Here is a 7,196-nt window from a genome sequence, read left to right as displayed (position 1 = left end):
TATATAAAAGAAGCATGTCCATTGCCATATCACTAGATTTCATTTCACTTTATAGGAGTTTGCATTTCAGCTGGAAAGTTTCTCCTGCAAATTAAGAAGTTATTGAAAGTACTGGTGAACCTTTTTTGAAAAGAACTTCTGACCCATGGACAAGTGTGTGCTGATACAAGGAAGTGTTACAAACATCAACATCTATTTGCCTGAAAGTCCTTTTTATTATATTACTACACATGTAAGGCTCTGCATGGGAACCCATACTGTTCCTATGAGACAATCCCATGCTTCCGATCTGTGAAGACTGGGCTAAGGACAAGATCAAGTCTGTTCAAATAAGAATGCTGATGCCGCAATGAATGTTCTGTAGTGAAGAGATAGCTAGCTTTACAGCAAAGGAAAAGATTTGTCCTTTGGTGTTGTAGCTATTCAAGGAAGGGGACGTTCTCACTGTTTGCAAGTCTATGGGATGTCTATGTGTCTTACCTCAGTAACTGTGCATGGAAACTTTGCTTTGAGAAGTGACCTCCTTCACACCCTACTACCTGCCTACCCTTCCTACATCACAAGCCTGGCTGATGGCCAGAGCCAGCTTCTTTGAATGCCATTGCTTTCTGCCCTTGCAGGCTTTCCCAGTGCGAACAGGTGCCTCTACAGATCCAACCGGCACCACGTGAGGTATCCGGCTTGTCATCTCTTGCCCATACCTAAAGGCTGGCTCAGAAGTTCCTGTGCAGCTATTCTATGTTTTGGTCACCCAAGATTTCTTTGAAAACCTTCCTACATCTTCAGCATATGTTAAGAACCACTTAGCATATGCTAATGATTTCCAGATGGGAAACGTTGCTCTGCATTGAGTTGGTTCAAAATAAGCAGAGGAGATTTTGAGCAACACCAGCTAGGTCAAGGTGGATCCCTTATCAGCCCAGACACCAGAGATCCTATTGACAGGTCAGCAAACTGTGTACAAATCTGTGATTTGGAAATGCAGAGAAGTACAACGTCCTGCTTGCAGTCATGCTGGCATGAGGTCAGAGCCAACCTGGAAGACTGTTGCATTCTTACCAGGTTGAGGAAGCAACACCTTTTTCTTCTGTTTATTTTTGGGTTATTTTTGGGTGTGTGGGAGGTGCTCAAACATTTGTGTGATGGGAACTAAAGCAATGAGGCTGAAGAGGTGACACTTTATTTTCTTGTCAGAGACACATGAATATTCAAGAGTAGCAGTAATTATTTATCAGTTTTTAACTTAAGCCACCACCACCAAAGCATCCTTTGTAATTATTACTTCCCAAGAGGTCTGAGGAGGCTTTCAGAGATACTTATTTGCATGTCACTGAGAAAGGGCCATTAACCATGCTGAACTTATTCTATCCATCCCCACTGGAACAACTGTCTGTGCTTCTCTTTATCCAGACACCTAACTACAGAGGGGCAACAGGTCCTTTTTTCTCCATGTCCTCATTCTTCCACAGTCAGTAAAATTTTTCAATGCAGCAGAAGCTCAGAAGTGCAGGAAGCTGCTCACACCACAGTCTGGAGTGTGGGTTCAGCTTGAGTGAATATTCAGAAGCTTCTCCAAAACCTCCTGAATTTACAAAATTGGGCTGAGCATTTTATGAGAACAGGATCTCTTGCAGGATTTTCAGTATTTCCTCTACTGACTAGGAAATACCATGAGATCAGGTTGGAAATCAAAATAATTTATTTTGATTTTAGAATCGATCATACAGATCCTGAAAAGATTGAAAGTGAAGTGGCCCGTAAAAATTGCTTGAAGGTTGAGGAAGATGACTCCCTTTAATTTTGCCCTCCTTAACGAACTTTACTCTTCATCAGTGGCATTCAGAGAAACTCTACCCTTGGCAGATGTATTTCCCATTTCAAGCACAACCCTCCCCTTGCTCCAGCGTTGCCTTTTTGCTGCAGCACCTTCTCTTGAAATAAATTATTAAGAACTTGTAAATTCTATGACAGAAATTATTCTTCAAAAGGTCAGGCAGATCAAATGACTTCCACATCAGCTCAAAGCTACTCCATCAAAAATGAGATGAAAGCACTGATGTGCCTGATCTTCATTCCAGTCATGCATTTCAAAGGCCACCCTTTGTTTTCGAGGTTAAGGGTGTTGTGAATTACCTTGAAGCTCTCCATCTCAAAGGTTTTCCTCCGAGGCTGGTTGTCTGTCTGCTCTTTTGAGCACATAGGTCAGGTCTCCAGCATTCACACCCCTTAGGGTGGCCTTTTTACTGTGCTCACAGCTGAGTGGGATTTCTCTCTGCAGCCTGCAATGTGGCAGGAACCGAAATGCCACCTCCCAGCAACAAAGCTTTGACAGAGACATGGCTGACACTGTTTTGCTGATGAGCAGAACAGCACCTGCATCCCCCCACTTGTTACATCTTCACTTTGCACACACCACCCTCTTTCCCACCAAGCATTTCAACAGCAAAGGTTACTTGTAGTTCTTAGAAGTTCTGCCCTTCTAGAAGAAGTGCTTTTCCAGGTGCTGCCTGTGAGAAGGAACACAGCCACTCTGAAGGCTGAGGACACATGGGAACGTAGATGCCAAGAGAGGTGGAGGCCAACCTTGCTGTGACCCACAGGATGGGGCCAGGAAGTTTGCACTGGCTGCTCATACCTGCTCTGTCTTCCTCTTTGCAGTTTGCTTTTGTTATTTGTTTCCCTTCTGGTCAGTGGTTGACTCTGATGACAAAGTTGTCCCTTCAGTGACCCAGGAGATGGTCAGAACCCACTGGTCATCTGCTTTGTACACACACTGTCACGTTCTCCTGTCAGTGCTGATGGAGGTTAGGGAAGGTGACCAGAACAGGGCTGCTTTTACTCCTGTGTTGCCATCTGGGCATGATGCGAGGAACCACATAGGAGCATGTACATACTGCCCTTCTGGGAGGCAGTAGCAGAGTATTAGAGCTTTTTCACACTCCAAGAAAAGCCAAAGTCAACTGCAAAGAATAAAACACAGTGGCTGTAACTAGCTCAGAGAAAAAGTGAGCTCTGACCAGGCCTGGACAGCACCCATACATGACAGTTAGAGAAACTGCAGCATTGCCACAATGAGAAGAGGCAGATACTGACCCCACAGAATAAGTTAATCTCTGAAAGCTGCTTGAATATCCTGCTCTGAACTACAGATTTTCACTCTTAAAATGCTACTCAGTCTTAAAACTTGCAGAGATTGAGGAATTTGAGAGGAGAAGTCTCCCAGCATCAAACATGTGATAGTAAGTTCACAGTTCATTTTAATGCATGCCATAGTGTGTAATGGTACAGCAGTACTGTAGGTGATCTGCAGACCATCTACAGCAGCTTTGTCTGCTTTGCTTATGGAGATGCTCCTGCTGGATGTAGGTGAGGGTCTAGACCATGCTCAAGCATGTCCTGTAATCATTGCAGTAGAACAGCACACTGAGACTTCATAGGAGTGACATGTTGAAATTCAAAAAGATTGTGCAGCCCTTGGGAAGAGATTCTGATAGATAAAGTGTGGTGATGTAAGATGAGCTAGTTGCCATGGGTTTAATTCTACTCTCACACTTGTACACCAAGTTTTCCTTTCCAAGGCAACAGAGCTAGATAATTATATACATATATACATGAGTACATAAATAACAGGGCTCTTCTGGCAAGAATTGTTTGAAAGTAATGCAGGAAGCTCCCTTAAGTCACTGGACCGATCCCCACCAGAGCAAACATGAGGCCAATGATGCCAGCTCAGGTTTTTTGTTTGTTTGTTTGTTTGTTTTTGATAAATAATTTAAAGCAATAGAAGTACGCTGACTTGTACATAGTAGTGAGATCAGCTTTGAAGACTTGTGCCAACAGAAAGATGATGACAGTGTCTATAAAAAATATCCGGGGAATTATTCAGTGAAAAATATACACCTCTGCTGTGAAATGGCCAGACCAATCTATGGAACCTATAGGTATCATCTAATGCTCAGTTTGGGGGAAAACATTTGAAATTCAGGGTGATTGCTCTTACTTGTAGGTGTTAAGGACACAGCTAGTTGGATACCAAAGTTGTATTCAAATTCCTTTCTGCTGTCACATTCTGGTATGACTCAGGCTGTTAGAGAGATGCAACGTCTGCTGCACATGGTGTTGTCATTTGTAAAAAATGCCAGCACTGAGCAAATATTTGCTGGCCACAACAGAGCCTCAGGTCAGATATATGTGGGCATGGTGAAGTCTCAGTGAAAGAGCTACATTCTTACCCTTCCAAAAGTTGAGGAGTGCTTTAAATATGTAAGTCTCTCCTGCAAAGATTTATTTCAAAGAGAAGGAACTGCTTCCCTCCAAAGAATTCTGAGCAGAGAAAAGACAAAGTTTAAGCAAAGAAAGACAAGTCAAAAAAGCAGCAGAAAAAAAAAAAAAAAGAAACGATAGAAACTTCACTCTGAGCTTCAAAGAGAGGTGGAGATGTAGGAAACCTTATAAAAGGTATTTTCTGCAGTTTCCCTCTCCATTACAGCTCAAAGCTCTTTCAGCAAAGCAAGAAGCCCACCGTTCCTGCTGGGCTCACACAGGGGCACTCAATAGTTAGAGTTGTTCAGAAGGCATAGGTACACTGTCACAGGATATCCTAGACTTCTCCTTAACAAAGCTAAACTGTGGGGGAAAAGGAAATTGTAGAATGCCCAAATAAATACCTGCAAGACTCAAACAGAGGGGCAGGGAAGAAATCAATCCAATGTGAGGGTATGCCTATGAATCCTCCTTGCCAAACATCTGTCTTGTGTCTTCCTTGCCTGCGCAAATGCTCCTCCTCCTGGTCAGAACACCTTGGGAACAAACAGACTCACCATTTTAAGGATCCAGGTGAACTTTTGGGATATAGCATTTTCTGTGCCCTCAGATGGCTTGCAAGCTTTTTTTTTTATGGTAATGTTTAACTAGGACCTTTTCACTGTGAGCTGATTATTAACATGGATTTCACACCACTGAGAGAATGTGCAAAGTCTACAAAGAAAGACATTGTCTGCTTTGTTTAACAAATGACATTATTTCCCTTCTGCCTAGCAACCCATAACAGGGCCAGAGGATTTGTAACAGGGAGCTTTTAGGACAGAGCATTTCAAACTAGTAAACAGGTCTCATGCTTTCATTGCCCTTCAGCTTAGCCAAGAACTTGTAAAAGGATAAAAAATAATAAACTCAGATACTTACAATTTCATGAGGGCTATAAGGAAATACATCTTTCAACAGTGTTTCAGAATACGTTTTTGGAGAACTGTTAACAACTTGAGGCTTTCCAAAATAATTGAAGCTTTATAGAATACTTACATCTTTCTGTGTAGACACTAAGATTGCTACCTTACCACAATGCTAAGTTCCGTAGCAAGGAATAAAGCAATAAAAATGTGATTGTGTTACTGTAAACATTAACAGATTTGTAATCTGGGCTATTTTCTCTCACATCTTTATAGTGACCATAATTCTCTTCATGTCTCTGTTATGTTGAAACTAAAAGAATATCTGCATTTTGAAACTTCTTTATTTGAATGAAGTTCCTTAGACTTGCCTACAGCTAAGCCGTACAAGTTATGTTCTGTCATTCATGGAGAGAAGACAACAAGATGGAAGCAAGAGATGGGTTATATGACAATTATAGCTGTCTTCCTGGACACAGCAGTAGGTCTTGTGCGTGCTGTACAGTTAGGAAGTGGAGAGCGGGACATTTCTTCAGTGTTCATTTATCAATCTAGAATGGTTTGATGAGCTGATAATGCATCAGTTGAGATCCAAAAGCACATCAGGGAGCAGAAAGAGGTGTATATCTTGCACATGATGGCAAGGTAGAGTTGAAGGTGACAAAAAAAACCATCAGGGAAGTGACAATACCAGCAGTCCCATTCCCATCCCATCCCACAGGACCAGGATGAGTAGCCAGGTTGGCCACAGCCTAGGGATCACCAGACAGGTCCCAAGGTGATGAGGGAGGGCCAAGGCCAAACCGAGAAGGCAGCCAGATCCAGTTGCCCACTTGCTGGCCATGAGCTCAAGCATCCAAGCCCAAGTAGTTATTGGACAAGGCTGAATAACACCTTGGTGCACACGAGGCATGGATGACATACAGGACATCATGCCTTTCCAGTTTCTTGATGGAATAGAAAGGACAGAAAAGGATTAACTATGTTCACTACCTCTTTAAGATACTTAAAGGCCTCAGGAAAAGCTTCTGTCAGTGGGGGTCAGAAACTCCAACTGGAGGAGGTGCTTGGCATCTCCATAGATCTCACTGCTGTAAGCTGCTGTGACACACAGGAAATGTTGTTCATCTCAAGGGGAGACCAGACAAGTACAATGAAAAGAAATCCACTGAGAGTTACGTAGAAAACACAACAAGCTTAAAAAATACCTGGGCTGAAGACAAGTTAGAAGGCTGCTTCAGAGAAACATCCTATTTGCTTTTCCCAGATTTGCTCTGTCCTGTCTATTACTTACAGCCTCTTCAGAAACAGGATGCAGAGCTGGAAGAGAACTCGGTCTCACCTGGGACAGACCACTTTGATGAACTTCCTACTCATCCTGAAGGATCAGCTTCATCCCTCTTAAAATGGGAGAAAATCCTCTCCCTGCAGAGTTATTAGAGAGAGAAAAGAACCTCAGAAGGGCTCAGCCAAGAATCATCTTCCTCCCTTCATCCTGTAAAGACCAGTTCCTCAGATTCCTAGTGCTATGCAAAATGAATCTGGGTCCTAATACCCTTGGCTGAATTGTTCTAAAAGTAAGGAAATAAAACATGAGTTTTGAAAGTCCTTGTTTCTTTGACAACTATTCATGGAAGTTCAAAAACTTAATTTTCTCTCATTGCAAAATTGGGCATATTTTCAAAGATATTTTTATGATATGTCCCTTACTCTATTTCCCATATATAACAGGTAAATTATAAACGGGTATAGGTCTGTGAAAAGTCACACAGCCCTCCTGGTGCTGTTTCCCCTTCTTGTATAGCCCTGCCAAAAAAATCAGGTTCCTTTTTTACCCCTGTCCAACCAAGAAAACTGAGCTGTGATTCTGTGAAACTTTATTAGGGACAGGCAAAACAAAGCCCCAAACAATAAAAGGTCTCCTACAAATGACCTATCCCACCTTTTCCAAGCTTGAGCTGTCTGCACCTAGAAGTCCATAAGACATTAGAAAGTGGCCAAAAGCAGTTAGAAAAATCCTACAGCATA

The 7,196-nt window shown here is 42.4% G+C and overlaps 1 long non-coding RNA gene across 1 annotated transcript in view; it reads right to left on the bottom strand.

Annotated features, from left to right (window-relative positions):
* Positions 1-6,563, bottom strand: part of LOC121108605 — a 50,318-nt gene extending 43,755 nt beyond the window's left edge. The window contains exon 1 of the long non-coding RNA XR_005843244.2: positions 6,511-6,563. This is a non-coding gene — a long non-coding RNA (uncharacterized LOC121108605). The remainder of the gene's footprint in view (positions 1-6,510) is intronic.
* Positions 6,564-7,196: the final 633 nt, after the last annotated feature.

Source organism: Gallus gallus, chromosome Z (assembly GCF_016699485.2).
Source record: "Gallus gallus isolate bGalGal1 chromosome Z, bGalGal1.mat.broiler.GRCg7b, whole genome shotgun sequence".
In the NCBI taxonomy this organism is placed as follows: domain Eukaryota; kingdom Metazoa; phylum Chordata; class Aves; order Galliformes; family Phasianidae; genus Gallus; species Gallus gallus.
The sequence above is the reverse complement of the archived record's forward strand: the minus strand, read 5'-3'. Positions and strand labels throughout refer to the sequence as shown.